The sequence below is a fragment of the Ceratotherium simum genome, chromosome 28, assembly GCF_057802395.1.
Source record: "Ceratotherium simum simum isolate JZ-2026a chromosome 28, ASM5780239v1, whole genome shotgun sequence".
Classification (NCBI taxonomy): domain Eukaryota; kingdom Metazoa; phylum Chordata; class Mammalia; order Perissodactyla; family Rhinocerotidae; genus Ceratotherium; species Ceratotherium simum.
Window position 1 is genome coordinate 41,366,135 of NC_141927.1, and position 17,922 is coordinate 41,384,056.

General features: G+C 36.8%; 1 long non-coding RNA gene across 1 annotated transcript in view; it reads left to right on the plus strand.

The window, feature by feature from the left end:
* Positions 1 to 17,922, plus strand: part of LOC147913374 (uncharacterized) — a 79,250-nt gene that overhangs the window by 59,111 nt on the left and 2,217 nt on the right. The gene's annotated exons all lie outside the window — the stretch shown is intronic.

Genomic DNA, 17,922 nt, shown 5'->3' on the forward strand with positions numbered 1-17,922 from the left:
AAAACTGACCCAACCATATCCAATCAGAATTGTCAACTTCCATGTAATATTTTGAACTGTAAATACTCTTTTTCAATTTGATCAGTCACTTCTGAAAGTTTGACTCCCTTGCAGGCAGAGGAGTAACATGCTTTCACAGCACTCATTTATAACTGAATTTTATTTGACAGTTGTCATGGAATTCCTGCCAATATTACCCATGTGATTTCACTGACTGGAGACCACTGACTGAATTGCCTGAGATTTCACCTAATGAACCTTTTGCACTTAGGAAAACCTTCTTCAGCTCCAAGAGTGAGTCTCACCACACAGCAGTTAAGCTTTATCTGTCTGAATCACTTTCTGAATTATTTTAGATTCGTGGCTACTTTGTTTGTGTTTCATACTTGTGTCTTTCTCCACTGGGTTGCAAGGGCTGTTTGTGTTGTGTCTGAAGGATGAGTGATTCAGGCACCTGTCTCTTTACAACTGGCTTGAGCCTGTGCACTCTTGAAAGCTTCATAGAAGGTAGAATAAAATAATTCACATGAAAGTGACTGTAAAAGTTTCTTTTGTTAAAAAATTTTGTTGGGTCCAGCCCCATGGCCTAGTGGTTAAGTTCAGTGTGCTCTGCTTTGGCAGCCCAGGTTCAGTTCCCGGGTTTGGACCTACACTACTCATTGGCAGTCGTGCTGTGGCAGTGACCTACATTCAAAATAGAGGAAGATTGTCACAGATGTTAGACTAGGGTTAGTCTTCCTCAAGCAAAAAGAGGATGATTGGCAACAAATGTTAGCTCAGGGTGAATCTTCCTCAGCAAAACAAAAAATCTTTGGGCTGGCCCGGTGGCTTAGCGGTTAAGTGCGCGCGCTCTGCTACTGGCGGCTCGGGTTCGGATCCCGGGCACGCACCGATGCACCACTTCTCCGGCCATGCTGAGGCTGCGTCCCACAAAACAGCAACTAGAAGGACGTGCAACTATGACATACAACTATCTACTGGGACTTTGGGGAAGAAAGAAAAAAAGGAGGAGGATTGGCAATAGATGTTAGCTCAGAGCTGGTCTTCCTCAGCAGACAGAGGACAATTAGCACGGATGTTAGCTCAGGGCTGATCTCCCTCACAAAAAAAATCTTTGTTGGCTTGAGATGGGAAGCACAATATATTGAGTGGATGGGAGAGAAATGATAGATCCACAATAGTTTGTCATAAGGTCTAAGAAATGGTGATTACTTCTATTTAAATTAATTTGAATAAGAAAATATCAATCACCAGGGCTCTTATTACCCATGAGGATTTATGTTTTGTCCAGACGTTGTTTACTCTATGTGTCTATATGTGCTTTTGACCTGTGATTGAAATTGTAAAATTGATAATGCTAGTTCCCTGTATCACTGTGTCATTAAATGAGAAAAAATTTCCACCATGATCTCATAAAGGGAAGAAATTTAGTCCTTTACAATGTTTGATTGATTTTTGCTTTCTGTGTCTGTGGTCACTTTTGTGAAAACACTCTTGGAGATTAATTAATCATGGTAATCTGTCATTTGTGCACAATCTAGGGATATCTAATGCAAATAGTTCTATCAAGAAAGTGAACAAAATGTTTGCAAATATTTGATAAATTAAAATTTTTTTCTTAGCTTACAGAATGGAGAATGTTGAATTCTAAGAAGTCTCACCTGACTTGTCTGGCTTGTATAGTAATTGTATGAATGATCCTGATTTTTTTTTTTTTGGTGAGGAAGATTAGACCTGAGCTAACATCTGTTGCCAATCTTCCTTTACTTTATATGGGATGCTGCCACAGCATGGTTTGATAAGCGGTGCATGGGTCCACACTCAGGATTCGAACATGCAAACCCTGGGCTGCCTGCTGAAGCAGAGTGTGTGAACTAAACTGCTACACCACCTGGTCAGCACCAAGCCTGAATGTTTTAAATCCAGGATTGAAGATGTAATGGGTATATGAGAAGGTAACTTATGAATCCATTTCTGACATGGATCAGAGATTCATGACCTTTCATAACTGTTACCCAAGAAATAAAATGGCTTCTGAATGCATAACGTTCTCTCTGAAGATAAATAAGAAAATCTCATAGAAACATGCAAATGATCCAAGTTAAGATGAGAGGGAAATTTTAGGAGTCAACAAAATGTGTTCAGCCTTGGCATTGAGCATTTAATGTTACCACACAAAAATGGGGCTCTCTGGTCCAATGCACATTAAAAAAAAAAAAAGCCAATTATAATCGCATCGGCTTTTGGGAAAAGAAATCAGCTTTATTCTGTGAGATTGATCTGCAGGGAGACAGCGGGTCTGTGCCTTCAAATATGTCTCCCTGATCCAGGGCCTGGGGCACCATTTATGGGATGAAGGGCAGGGTGGTCTGAAGTGTGGAGATAGATGATTGGAGGTAAGGAGAAGAGGTAATTGATGATCTGCAGGAGCATGGTCAATCTTCATGCCTCTTCATAGGATGCATGTTCACAAAATGGCGGCATTACCATGACCTGAGGGTGGAGTTTTTAGACCTTGAGGTCAAAAAGGTCACTTATTGAGCATTTTCACAGGCCTAGTTGAGAGGTTGGTGGTCTAAACCAGCCCGAACTGGACAAGGGGTCTCAGTTCCTGAAAAACCACTCATATTTACTCTTTTGATGTGATAGAGTCAGTTGAATGGATCCTGGAGGGCCTGCAGTTACACTAGCTGTGTTCACAATCAAAAACAGTACATAATAAAACAGAGGTGAACTAGTTCAACCATAAAACTCCTATAGAGTTCTCTAGTTTTCTCATAAATTTGAAAGATTCCTCCATTCTGTGAATATAAAATGTTTTCTGACCAAACAGTTCATACCTTTGTCTACTCTTGAAAGGATTAAAAATTACATTTAAATGATTCTTGTTCTTTTGGTTTATAGAAATTAATAAATGCTAATGTAAATGTATGATAGATAAAAATAAGAATTCATAGAAAAGGAGAAATTAAATTCCTAATGCTTCAAAGATACTGGCTTTTAAGAAAAAAGTTTCTAAGCTTTTCACAGAAACTGTCAACTCAGGAAAAGTCAAGGTGATAGTTCAATGGGAATGGCTGAGTGTGGATGACCTTTAAGGCTTCAAGAATATAAATTTATGTATTCAACTAAATAGAATTAAAATAAGGGTTGCCTTTATAGAAAAAAGTGAATATTGATTATGAATTCCAGACAATGCTGCAAAGCATCAACACAAAATGCAACAATACAAGCCATCCCCAAACATATAACATTGTTTATATGAAAACATATTTGTGGTATATGTATTGTCTTCTAATATCCATAGCATGCAATATTTTAAAATTAATTGTGATATATGCACTATTTTATAATATGCTGCTAAGGCTAATTATGTTTAAAAAGTAAATCTGAAATATTAAATATTGTCACCTAATTGTACGAGTATTTGTGTATTTTCAAACACATACACGTAAATAGTAAGCAAAATATCATATATTTGCCCAAGTTGTTACCATTTCTGGTGCTGTTTCATTACTTTTGGTAAATCAATATTTCCTTCTGGTATTATTTTCTTTCTCCCTGAAGTACTTTTTTTTTTTTTACATTTCTTGCAGTGGGTCTGCTGATGATGACTTATTTCAGCTTTTGTATATTTTTTCATATATTTGTAAAACAATATTTTCACTGGGTATAGAATTCTAGGTTGACAATTTTATTACTTTTAGTACTTTAACAATTTGTACTTTAAATTTAGTCCTTTAACTAATGTTGCTTCACTGTCTTTTGACTTGCATTGTTTCTGATGAGAAGTCTGCGCTTATCTTCATTTTTGTTTCTCTGTATGTACTATGTCTTTTCTCTGGCATCCTTTAAGACTTCTCTTTATTACTGCTTTTGAGAAATTTGATTATCATAATCCTTGTAGTTTTCTCCAGGTTTCTTTTGCTTGAGATTCGTTAAGCTTCCTGGATATGTGTGTTTACAATTTTGTCATATTTGGAATATTTTGGATGATTATTTCTTTAGATATTTTTCTGTCTCCTTGTTTCTCTTTTCTACTTTGGCGATTCCAATTATACATATATTAGGCTGCTTCTAATTGCCCCACAGCTCACTGGTGCTTTGTTCTTTCTTTTTTCCAGTTTGTTGTGTCCTTGTGTTTCACTTTGGATAGTTTCTTCCTTACTTCTGTAATGTTAAACTGACATTAGTCACACCCAGGGTATTTGTCATCTCAGAAATTGTAGTTTTCCTCTTTAAAAGTTCAATTAGGATCTTATATATGTCTTATGTCTCTACTTAACATGTTTAATCTTTCCTGTAGTCTTTTGAACATATGAACTACAGTTATAAAAACTGTTTTAATGCCTCTCTCTTCTAATATTATGTCAGTTCTGAGTAAGTTTCAATTGGTTTTACACCTGATATGTCATATTTTTTTTGCTTCTTAGTTTGAGTGGTAATTTTTGATTGGATGTGAGGCATTGTGAATTTTGCCTTGTTGGGTGTTGCATATTTTTGCATACCTGTAAATATTCTTGAGATTTGTTCTGGGATGCAGTTTGGTTACTTGAAAATTGTTTGGTACATTTGTATCTAGTTTTTAAGATATATTAGGTGGGACCTGAGCAACATTTAGTGTAAGGCTAATTACTCTCCAAAGTAAGACTCTTCTAATTACTCTAGCAAATTCCTCTTGAGATATCAGATTTTTCAGACTGTTGTTTAGGAACAGCTATTACTCATAGCCCTGTGTGAGCTGTGGGTACTGTTTCTTCTAATCCTTTTGGGGGATGCTTTCTCCAGTCTCAAGTATTTTCTTCACATGCGTGCATTGATTATTACTCTCCTGAATACTTGAAGCAACACTCTTACAGATCTCCTTTTAGCTTTGCTAGTTTTTGTTTCATATATTTAGGTGCTGTGGGTTGAATGCATACATTTTCATAATTGTTATATCTTCTCAATGAATTGACCCCTTTGCCATCATATAATGAACTTATTTTTCTCTTCTAATAATTCATGAAATCTGTTTTGTCTGAGATAAGTATAGCTACCTTTGCTTTTTTTTGTTACCATTTGTTTGAAATATCTTTCTCCTTCCCTTCACTCTCAGTCTATGTGTCTTTAAAGCTAAAGTGATTTGCTTTAGCAGCATGTCATTGGATCTTGTATTTTTATCCATTCAGCCATTCTATATCTTTTGATTGGTAAATTTAATCCATTTACACTTAAAGTGATTATCGATAGGTAAGGACTTACTGTTGCCATTTTGTTAATTGTTTTCTGACTGTTTTTAGATCCATTTTCTTGCTTCTTATCCTATGGTCTTTTTTTTTTTATTTGATATCTTTGGTGTCAGTGTGCTTTGACTTCTTTATCATCTTCTTTTGCATTATTACTACAGGTTTTTCCCTTGTGGTTACCATGAGGCGTACATAAAATATCTTAAAATTATGACACCCTTATTTTAAACAACTTAACTTTGATAGCATTCATAAAATTTATACTTTTTTTCTCCTCCTTCTCACATTTTAGGGTATTGATGATACAGTTTGCAAGTATTTTAAATTGTGTATCCAATAAAAGATTATTGTAGTTATGATTATTTTTAATATGTTTGCTTTTTAACTTTTCACAGCACCATTGCCATATTACAGAATCTAACTTTGACTATATATTTACCATTACAGGTAAGTTTTATGCTACCTTTATATGTTTTTATGACATTAATTAATGCCCTTTTGCTCACACTCAAAGAACTTCCTTTAGCATTTCTTGTAAGGCTGGTCAAGTGGTGATAAACTCCCTCAGCTTTTCTTTTTCAGGAGAATCTTTCTCTCTCCTTCATTTCTGATGGACAGCTTTGTTGCATATAGAATTCTTGGTGGCTAGTTTTTTTCTTTCAATATATATATTGAATATATTATTCCGTTCTCTCTTGGTCTGAGAATTTTCTGCTGAGAAATCCACCTATGTGCTTATGGGGGTTCTCTTGTATGGGACTTGTCACCTTTTTCTTGCCACTTTTAAAATTCTGTCTTCGTCTTTGACTTTGACAGTTTAATTATAATGTGTGTCAGGGTAGGTCTCCTTGGGTTCCATCTATTTGGGGCCTTTTGTGTCTCATGAATCTGAATACCAATTTCTTTCTACAGGCTTGGGAAGTTTTAAGCCATTATTGCTTTAAATATACTTTGTCTTTTTCTCTTTTCCTTCTCCTTTTGGGATTCCTATAATGTGGATATTGTTTCTTTTGAGTGTTTCCCATAAATCCTGTATGCTTTCTTCACTTTTTCATTCCTTTTTCTCCTCCAGCTGGATAATTTCAAATATCCTGTCTTTTAGGTTATTGATTCTTTCTTCTGCATAGTCAAGTCTGCTGTTGAAATCCTCTATTGAATTCTTTGTTTAACCATTGTGTGCTTCAGCTCTAGGATTTCTGTTTGTGGGTTTTTTTTTTGATGGTTTCTATTTCTTTATGGAACTTCTTGTTTTGTTCATGCATTGTTTGCAAATTTTATTCAGTTGTTTGTCTGTGTGTTCTTGCAGTTCACTATACTACTTTAAGAGGATTATTCTGAATTCTTTATCTGACGGTTCATAGATCTCCATCTCTCAAACTTTATTAGTTTCCTTTGGTTGTGTCATGTTTATCTTTTTGTGTTCTTTGATTCCTTACATTGGTATCTGTGCATTTGGGTAAGCAATCTTCTTTTCCAGACTTTACAGGTTTGCTTTTTCAGAGACTATTCTTTACCAATCTGCTCAGGTTGGCATTCTGAATGTGTCAGCTGGTAATGTTCTTGGATCAGCAGGGCTAGCTAGCAGGGTCTATTTTTGGACCAAAGCACCCAAGCTCTGAAGTATGGGGGTGCTGCTATCTGAGAATAGTTGAATAGGACTACTGGCTTTGTCATTTGCCCCAGCAAGGGTGTAGCATAGATTCCACGGTTACTTGGGTTTTCTGCTGTGGCTTTCTATGTGGTCAGGACTGGATACCATACTCAGCAGTAGGAAAGGCTATGAATTATCCTACCTGCCTTGTCTGGGCAGCAGAACAGGCTCCAAGGACTACATGGCTCCTTGTTTGGGGACCAGAATTAGACAGGACTGTGCCCTGAATTCCGTGACCTGTCTGAACCACCCATTTTGCTCTGCAGATAAGGGAAGCCATGGGCTATTCTCTCTGCTCAAGTGCAACTACAAGCAGGATTGTAAGATGGCTACACAGCTTCTTGTGTGCTCTCATTAGATTTTCTCATCAGGTGGGCTTAAGGCTGTGTTCAGTTGTGGATGGGGCTACAAATTAGTTTCCCTGCCCAGGCAGGGCCTTTGTACAGGCCTAAAACCTGGGAAGGCTCATGTGGATCAAATTAGGCAGAACTATACAACAAGTTGCCAAGCCTCATGTGCCACTGTCTTAACCTGGCGGATAGGTAGGGTCACGATCCAGGTTCTCCATTCCAATGCCACTGTATACAGATTTCTGGGAGCTCTGGTTAGGTTTCTTGGTTGGGTTGGGTTGGAGGCTGTGTTCAGCTTTAAATGTGACCATAAATTAGATTTCCTTCTCTGTTGGGGCTATAGAATAGGCCTTAGGGCCAGCAAGGCTCTTTGGTTGGGAATCAAATCAGACAAACCTGCACATTAAGCTTCCTGGACAGATGAGGCCACTGTCTTTGTTCTACAGATGCAGAGATGCTGGCTGGGTTCTCCACTCAAGTCCCACTCTAATCTTGCTGCAGGTGGGCTACCTACATTCCCAGGAGCTGTTAGGTTTCCTGGTTAGCAGGGCTGGAGGCTATATTTAGCAGTGGGCAGGGCTATGGATTACTTTTCCTGCCCAAGGACCACAGAGCAGGACCCAAAGCTGGAAACACTCTTGCTTGGGGAGATAATCAGGCTGACCCGTGCACCAAACTATCTGGCCAGACAGGTTCACAAGCTTGACTCTACAGTTGGTCACAGCCACTTGCCAGGCTTTCTGATTGAGTTGCTGTGCCAAGTAGTTTCTCAGATGCTCAAGGCCTGACTCTTGAGGAAAGTTGTGTTCCATAATATGGCTTAGAATTCTGTGCTGTTTAAATCTTAAGGTGTCTCCATCTAAACCTGTTTCCATGATACCCTCACCTACAGGCTAGGAATGCCAAGCCCCACCTATTGCACCTATACACTACATAGTGGACTTAAACACACTCATATAAAGGCATAAAATTATTAAAACAAAGATTTTATGAATTATAAAGAGAAAAGAAACAATAGTTCAAAATAAAAATGGTCTGTTTTCATATATCATAAAATATGATTATTATTTTCTGCATGTTTTACCCAAATGCAGAAATCTTTTATTCTCAAATGACTCAAATGTATACTCTCAAAAGTATCTATTATCTTTTTATGCTTTTGTGCTGCTTTTGTGAATTTCAAAATGTAGACAATGATAAGCATAAGAAGAAAACAATAAAGCATTATTTGCTTCTAGAGAAGGTAAAATTCTTAATATCTACTATGTTATATATATAATATATATAATATAATATATATAATATCTTCTCTTGTAATTTTTATAAAGTATTATAATTTTGGTTAATAACACACCCAAGGCAATTGCTGTTTGTTATTCTTGGGTACCTGTATCTGTATCTGAAAACTTTTTTATATACTTACTTTGTCTAAGATTATGTCCCCAATTCAGAATAATGTTTCCAAGATGAATTTTGAATAGCACCAAAAGTTTACAACCTCACCTTGTAATGCTTGGTGGTTTGAGACTCAGGAGCTAAGAGAGATGCAAAAAACAAATAGGTTTGTCTGTTATATTCTGTATTTTTTATTAGCTCTCTTACAGTGTTAGAGCTACCCTGATATCAAGCCTATAATGTGAAAATTCTATCTAATCCAAAAAAGAAGCTCAATGTATTCTTGGTTAATATTACATAGGTAAATGATTTAATAATATTATACTTCAGTTGTTTTGTACCTTTCAAAATGTTAGATGCATCATCATTTTCACAGGCAAATACTAGCACAATAGGTGTCAAAAAGTAGATTTCCAAGAATACTTAGTTTCTAGATTTAAAATGTCCTTGTCAATTAGTGGTAATCATAACTTTACAGGTGAGTAGAGCGTCCTGGGAATTTTTTAATGCCTTCACTAATCCAAATATGTTCTTGCTTTCAGGGTAACGTTTGATCAAATAATTATGAAATAGTTATGTATTATGTGAAAAGATTAAAACAGAAATGATAGAAGATCTCCAGTCATCCATGCCTTTGACCTTTGCCACCTTTTCTTTTTTCTCCTCACCTCTACCTACATCGCCTTCCCCTGAATCTTTACTCCCAAAATGTATAAGTTTTCTACTGCTGAATGAAAAATTACTGCAAACAGCAGTTAAAACAATACTTAATTATTGTCTCACAGTTTCTTTGGGTCAGGAGATAAGGCACAGCTTCAGTGAGTCTTCTGCTCAAGGTCTCACAAGGCTACAATGAAAGTGTTAGCTTGGCTGCAGTTCTAGCTGGAGGCTTTACTGGAGATGATTCTGCTTCCAAACTTATTCAAGTTTGTTGGCAGAATTCACTTTCTTGAGGGCATGTCCTTGAGGTACCCCATTTCTTGATAGCTGTCAGGTGGGGACTTCTCACAGTTCCTAGAATCCACTGTCACATCCTTGCCACATGGCTAACTCCATAGTTCCTCTCATAATATGGCAGATTAATTACTGAGGCCAGCAGGAGAATCTTGCCTGTTTTCAATGTCTTTTAAAGGGCTTACCTGATTAGGTCAGACTACCCAGGATGATTTTCTTTTGATTAAACTAAAGTCAATTGATTAGGAGCTTCAGTCATTTTCATAACCATCTTCACCTTCTTACTATAGTCATGAGAAATATGTCATTAGGCAATTTTGTCCTTGTGCAAACATCTTAGAGTGTACTTACACAAACCTAGATGGTATAGCCTACAACACACCTAGGCTATATGGCATAGCCTATTCCTCCTAGGCTACAAACCTTCACAACATATTACTGTACTGAATACTGTAGGCAATTGTAACACAATGGTAAGTATTTGTGTATCTAAACATAGGAACGGTACAATAAATATATGGAATAAAAGATTTTAAAAATGGTACATCTGTATATGGTACCCACCACGAATGGAGCTTGCAGGACTGGAAGTTGCTCTGGGTGAGTCAGTGAGTGAGTGGTGAATGAACGTGAAGGCCTAGGACATTACTGTACACTATTGTAGACTTTATAAAAACTGTACACTTAGACTACACTAAATCTATAAAAAGTGTTTTTCTTCAATAATAAATTAATCTTAGCTTACTGTAACATTTTTACTTTATAAATTTTTTGTTTTATTAAACTTTTTGACTCTTTTGTAATAACACTTAGCTTAAAATATAAACACATTATACAGCCATACAAAATATATTCTTTCTTTATATCTTTATTCTCTAAGTGATTTCCATTTTTTAATTTTTAATTTTACTTTTTAAGCTTTTAGTTAAAAACTAAGACACAAACATATACATTAGCCTAGGCCTACCTAGGGTCAGGATCTTCAATATCACTGTTTTCCACCTAAACATCTTGTCCCACTGGAAGGCCTTCAGGGGCAATAAAACTTAGGAAGATTTCATCTAATTTGATAACAATACCTTCTTCTGGAATACCTCTTGAAGGACTTATGCTCTTTTTGAGGATGCATCACTCTTTTCAGAAATATGTCCATGGTAGTTTGCTTATTTTTTCATCATAGACTTGCTTATAATGTATCATGAGCATTCTTCTCTATTAATGAAAACCTTTCAATGTTGAGTTCCATGTTTTCAAACTTTTTAGGGCACTTGTTGAGGTCTGCAAAAGCTTCTGCTAACACTTTCACTGTGAATTTTTTTGGGAGTTCTTCTTTTTCTTCTTCTGTAGTTTCCTTTTCTCTTACTTCTTCTTCAGCTATGCATTTCTGTCCCAGTTCCAACAACTCTTCATAGGTCAATACCTCTGGAACCATCTTTAGGTGTTCCTCAATGTCATTTTCATCCACATCTAGGTTAAAGTTGTTTGCCACCTCAATCACAGCCTTGTTAATTTTTGAAACCTCCTCATTCTTGGAAAATTCTTTGAAGTCCTGGATGAAACTTTTGAGTGTCTTCTTCCAGATGCCATTCATACACTCCTTGGTGACATCACCCCAAGCCCAAGCAAGGTTTTTGATGCAGTCATAGATGTTGTTATCCTTCCAGAATTGCATCAGTATCTTCTTTAGTTGCAGCAGTAGCCTGGGCAAAGGCCCTTTTCATGTAGGGGGCCTTCAAAAGTGTGATAACTCCTTGATCCAGTGGTTGGATCAAAGAGGTGATATTTGGAGAGAAAAACACTGCTTTGATATTGGTATGAAGCTTATCAATAAAAGAAGGAAGTTCAGAAGCATTATCAACAATAAGAAAAATCTTGAAAGGTATGTTATTCTCCAAATAGTACTTCTCCATTTCACTGGCAGAGCAATTCAGGAGGGCGTCTTGGAAGAGGAGCTGGGTCATCCGTGACTTCTTATTGCTTCTGTAGTACACTGGCAATGCATGCTTATTGATATGTTTCATGGCCCTGGGTTCTCACTCTGCCAGATCATAAAGGGTTTCAATTTGTAGCCTGGAACATTGCCCCAAATCAAAACTGTTATTTTGTCTTTAAAAGCCTTGAAACCTGCCATTGACTTGATCTCATTATCAATGAAAGTCCTTTCAGACATCTGTTTCCAGAATAGGTAAGTTTCAACCATATTGAAAATTTCTCTGGCAAGTAATTTTACTCCACAATCAGCTTATATATAGTTTCCAAAAAGTCTTAGGCTGCCTTCACATCAGCATTCACAGATTCACCACTTACTTTTACGTTATGTAATAAATAATTCTTGAATCATTTAAACCACTCAGATTTAGCAGTGAATTCAACATTTTAGTCGGGTCCAGCCTTTTCTTTCCACATCGCAAACAAACTTTTTGCTTTGGCTTCAATCATCCTGGTACTGAGAGAGATGTGCTTCTGTGTCTGGTCAACAATCTAAGTCATTAGAAGTTTCTCCATTTCTGATATACGCCTTTCTCAGATTTTTGTTTGTCTCATTGCCTTCAATGAAATATATCCTTTAACAACTTCTATCACTTTGTTTTTGTTTTTCAAGATTGTAGCTATAGATGGGACATACCTGACTGGTGAGCAATAGCCATCACTGATTTCCACCTTCATGGTCCTTAATCACTTTAAATTTCATTTCCAGGACAATCACTTGATGTGGCCTGTTGCTGGCAACATTAGCATTGGTTTTGTACACTTAGGGGCCATGATAAACAAAGCAACACAAGAATTAATCAAGCACAAGAGAAAATGATGCAATCAAGTGATGTGGTGAACATGAGATGTATGAGGCTGCTGCTGGCATAACTGACATACTCTTTTATGGTAAACTTTTTATCAGTGGAAAAAGTACACTCTAACATAATAATAGAAGGTATAGTATAGTAAATACATAAACCAGTAATGTAGTCATTTATTATCATTATAAAGTACTATGTGCTGTACATAATCATATGTGCTATATTTTTATATAAATGGCAGTGCAGTAGGTTTGTTTACACTAGCAGCACCACAAACATGTGAGTAATGCATTGCACTACAACGTTACAATGGCTAAAACATCATTTGGTGATAGGAATTTTTCAGCTCTATTAAAATCTTATGGGGCCACCATCATATATGCAGTCCATTATTGAATGAAATATCATTATGTGGTATATGCCTGTGTAACATAACCTAATCACAGGAGTGACACCTCCCTTATTCATGGGTCCCATCCACCCTCAAGTGGAGGAGATTATACAGTGTATATACACCTGGGGGTGTGAATCTCAGGGGCCATCTTAGAATTCTGCCTACCACACCAACAAAAAATACTATTTGCACAAAAATGGCTCTTGAAAAAACAGTTCTAACAGCTATTGAGATGAGATTGCACTAATGATTCTGAATAAGAAGCACCAAAAACTGGGACAATCTCCAACTGTTCTAACTATAAATTTTACAACAATTAGGAACAAAAACTGCTACTTGAGCCAAACTACAAGGACACTTACTCCTCTCATCTCTTCACCTTATAAAATCCCAATTCTGTTCTGACTCATGGAGTTGTCTGGTCTTTAGGGACTCTCTGATGTGCATTAGCTGAAAAAGTCTCTAGCCTCTATTTGAGTCACTTAAACTATTTTTTAAAAATTATATCCAATAGAGTAGTCCACTCTCTTCCATTTAATATTATTGGTTACTAAACAAATACAAAAATAACACTAGAAGTAGTTTCAGTCTTGTCATCAACAGAAGACTTCTAATCTTCCTTCACACTTGTGCAAAGGCTCCTGCAATAAGGTACATGTCAAAAATGGGAACTTCTGGAAGAAACAGCAAAAGAATGAGAGCCTAAGATCCTTAATAAAAAGGACTGCATCAGACACTCTTGACTTTCTGTACTGTAGAGAATAAACTCATGGATAGTCTTCCAAGTGTAAGCTAATATATTTGCAACTGTGAGTGGACACCTGACAGACCATATCAAGGTATATATGATGCAGGATACCCAGGATTGTTTTAGTCACCAAGATGATTAATCAGTAAAGTTGTCTGCTTTCTAAGGTCAGTGGAATAAGAGTGCAAGAATTGTAGCTATTTATTTAAAAACACCATTCTATTTTCTGATGAGCATATAAAGAAACCCTTTGTCTCTCTTCTTGATGATCCTCAATCCTCAGTTTAGTAAGTTATACGTCTACAAAAGGGAATAAAACTGTCTTTGGTATCTTGTTACAGCTGACCTTTCAGAATTCAGAGAAAGTATTCTAAGAGAAATTTGAATATGGATTTATAAATAATAAATCATTAGAGAGCATTGATGACTTTAGGGATTCAGACAAATGATTTTAAAATGGACAAGACAGAAAAATCACAATTACTTTTTGTTAGCAGACATGGAGCTAAGTTTGACTTATTCTAGCTATTAAATATATGTAAACAAGCCTTTTGGAGATAGTACCAATGGCAGAATATAACATGATTCTGTAGAAAATATGACATTTTTAGGTTTTCCTTATCCTCAGAACTGCTTATAATGATAAAATATTGTACAAGTTGCCTTCACAGAATCCCTTAAATTTGATGGCATGTAGATATTTGTAAAGGTTCAATAGGAATATGTCCTTTATTTCTCCACAAGAATATAATTAAATAAACCAAATTTATAATCATGATCATGCTAGAAATGTCACATTGAAGATTATTCTTAATAAAGTAAGACGTTCACTTATAAAGAACAAGAAATGCACTTCATATATGGAAGTTACGTGTCCAAAGTTTTCCTCGTACTTGAACTATGTACTTGAACTATGATTTATGGACTCCCAGCCTTATAAGCCAGGAACACTGGCAAACTCTGGGGATCTTGAAGAAAGAGGGATATCCCTACAGTTATAGATATTGAAGTTGAAACTTAGTAGAGGTGAATTGGAGGTTCATAGACTTCAAATAAACAAGCTGAGAGGAGCAATAAAAATATTTCTGGAACATTGAAAGGGTGAAAAATATGACTAGGTGTTTTGCAATCTTCCCAGACAGAAGTTAATTCTTTAGTCTTAGTATTGTGTTAGTTTTGTTAGCCATACAACAGTGACGTCTTTGTGTATTAGTCAGCATTAAAATGATGATACTGAATAAGAAAACCACTGAACAAACTTGTTTGGTCTATTCTTCACCTTGAGAGTAAGAGATAATTAAGTAGAGAGAATCAGAAAACAAAACTGATATCTTGACCTTGTGATGTTAAGGCTAAGCCAGCATAGCCAGGAAAAATCTTATATTCCTAAAAGCTTCTTACTCTAAGAAAGCCATGAATACAGGACCCTCATAAAATCCATGGACAGCAGGGACATTCTCAATGCCAGGCATCCTAAGATTTGAACAACTATTTTTAAATAAAAAAAAATGATCCATATCTTATTCTTTCTGAATTGTCACTGCCATGTAATAACTTGAGATACAAATAGCATTTATAAATAATATGTATTCTTTCTATTTAAGGATTATCATTAGGAAAAGGTAGAGTTGCTTTTTAACAAGGTGACTGAGAGGAATAAATGTGGTATCCAGATGCTCTACATGGGTGCTTCTTCATACTCCCATGCCCAATTGTGATGGTAAAGAAACAAGTTAAGCCAGGGTAGCCTGAAAAAAGCATGGTGATTAGGGCTTAGGCCCCTTTGGGATAATGATCTGGATCATGCTATCAAGTAAGCCACCCAGATTAGTTGAAGGTGAAGGGAATATAGAATGAATAGTGCAGGAGGGAGATGTTGAGCATTGTCAGGAAGTGATATAGCCCTAGGATCAGTTATGAGGTCTGGAATTTGTCCTGTTAACCTTTCTTTTTATGAGACCATGAGGAGAAGTCCTTTGAGATTCTGGAAAAGCTTCTCTCCAAATGTATATAAAGAAGTGAAATTGAGTGGTATAAGGGGTGATCTCTAGTGGACCTGACAATGTGCCACCAGATCCCACTTTAAGGGAGGACTTGTTGCTAAGTTCCTGGGAACACTGTCAGTAGACAGATTTCAGCTGTAAGCTCCTTCAGAGTTTGCCTCAGCAGCAAAGAGCTTCCTCATCCAAGAGCACACCCTTCCTCGGCCAATGATCAATAGTGGCAGTAGTAGAAATATTCAGACATTTAGGCTCACAGCAGGACAACTCTGATGGCTGGTATGTGCTTTCCTGGGGCTCACTTAGACTTTTTTTGTGTGTGTGAGGAAGATCAGCCCTGAGCTAACATCCATGCTAATCCTCCTCTTTTTGCTGAGGAAGACTGGCTCTGAGCTAACATCTATTGCCAATCCTCCTCCTTTTTTTTTTCCCCCTCAAAGCCTCAGGAGATAGTTGTATGTCATAGTTGCACATCCTTCTAGTTGCTGTATGTGGGACGCGGCCTCAACATGGTCAGAGAAGTGGTGCGTTGGTGCGTGCCCAGGATCCGAACTCGGGCCACCAATAGTGGAGCGTGCGCACTTAACCGCTAAGCCACAGAGCAGGCCCTTACTTAGACTTTTTAGACCTGCAATGCAGCTCTTCTTTTCTTCTCCTCAATCCTGCTTCTTCCTCATCACTTCCACAGATGTGGATGCCTAATAAATATACTAGATGCCAAACTCCTTTTCAATATCTGCTTCTAGAGAACCTAACCTGCAATACACATCCAAATTAAGATAATTCAAGGAAGGTTTTGTAAAAGAACTATGTATAAAGTGTGAGCAAGACAAAAGGCAGTTAAAAGGAATAGTGCATTACCCCAGGGCTCATAACGGGGATCTGTCACTATTCCTTGGACCATAGGCAAGAAAGAAGTGGCTACAGGAACCCAGAGGAAAAGTCATCATGTAAAGAGGGCTTGAGAGGAGCTGGTATTCCAGGTGGAGGGATTCATCCAGACTGGGGTGACTCTGCAAAAAGAGATCATTGGGGAAATATAATTGAAAACAATATTTTCTTCTAACTCAGACAACCTCTCCATAAAAGTAGTAGAGAAAGAAAATAGTTTTATTATCAAATAAGCATTAAACCAGAATATGATGCACATCACAGGCAATCTGCTAAGAGATTGTAAAGACAGGGAAAAAATCTTACCCTTTTCCATAGCCAAGTAGATACAACCCATTACATACATATTTTCAAGATAAACAATTATTAGTCCTCAAGTAAGAAGACTTGACAGCACCGCTTATCACAATTAGCTCATCTTGGATTCACCTGGTAATTGGGGTGACCATCTTGTTAGCTAATTGGCTTTATCCAGAGAAAAGACAAATTCCTCATATCTTTATGACAAGAGGTAGTTTTGCAACTTGGAGCAAGGCACTCACTGAATTTAGGTTTCTACTCTCTCACAGAAACTGGGAGATAGGGGTACTATCTTGCTTGATGTTAATATTTTAAAGAAATGGCTCCCAGGTCCTTAAGAAAGGCATTCCTGGGTCATAAAGCTGGTAAGAGGCTTATTTAGCTTCTAAAATGACTTACACATATTTCAAAAATACAGAGAAAGAACCTACACTGACAGATTTTTAAACTAAATGGTCTAAAAAGAGAAGAGGGAGAAATCTCTTCCCTTATTTTCAACAGGGAGAATTAAGCCTCTTATTGTTAATTCTTGTATTTAAAAGAGTCAGTGGAATAAACACAACCTTACTCTCCTCTAACCTTCCAATCTCCTGTCAGGTTTCTCCATTGGCTGAACCTAACTGGAAGCCAGAAGGCAAGCGAACCTCTTAATGAGGTCCATAAAGTACAACCTCTGTGGCAGAGAGCAAGGTAGAGAAGGTTGGAGAGTGGATCTGGGAGAGCAAAGAGAAGACATTTGGCACCTACGGGAGCATAAAAGACAAGGAAGAATAATGTTTCAAGATGAGTGAACAAAAATGTCAAGTGCTATAGAGAAACCAAGTGAGAAAAGAATTGAAAAAAATCCACCAGATTTAAAGACAAAGATTTGCTAATCTTTGACATAAACAATTTCAATGGAGTAGTGAGAGTAGAAAGCAGAGTGTATTAGTCTGAGTAGTGAACAGAATGTCAGGAAGTACAGATGATCCTCTCAATACGATGTCTGTGGAGGGAAGGAGGGAGTGTGCAGAAGATATTTACTTTAATTTCTAGAGTAGAAAACATTTTCTTTTTAGGATGGGATATGTGAGTATATTTAATCACTGCTGGAAAATACTGTGTTAATGATTAAAGAGACATCTAAGCACCTTACATAACATATGTGTGGGAACTATAAGAAAGGAAGATATAGGAGAAAGGGGATTGTTAATTAAGTCTTACACTGAGAAGACGA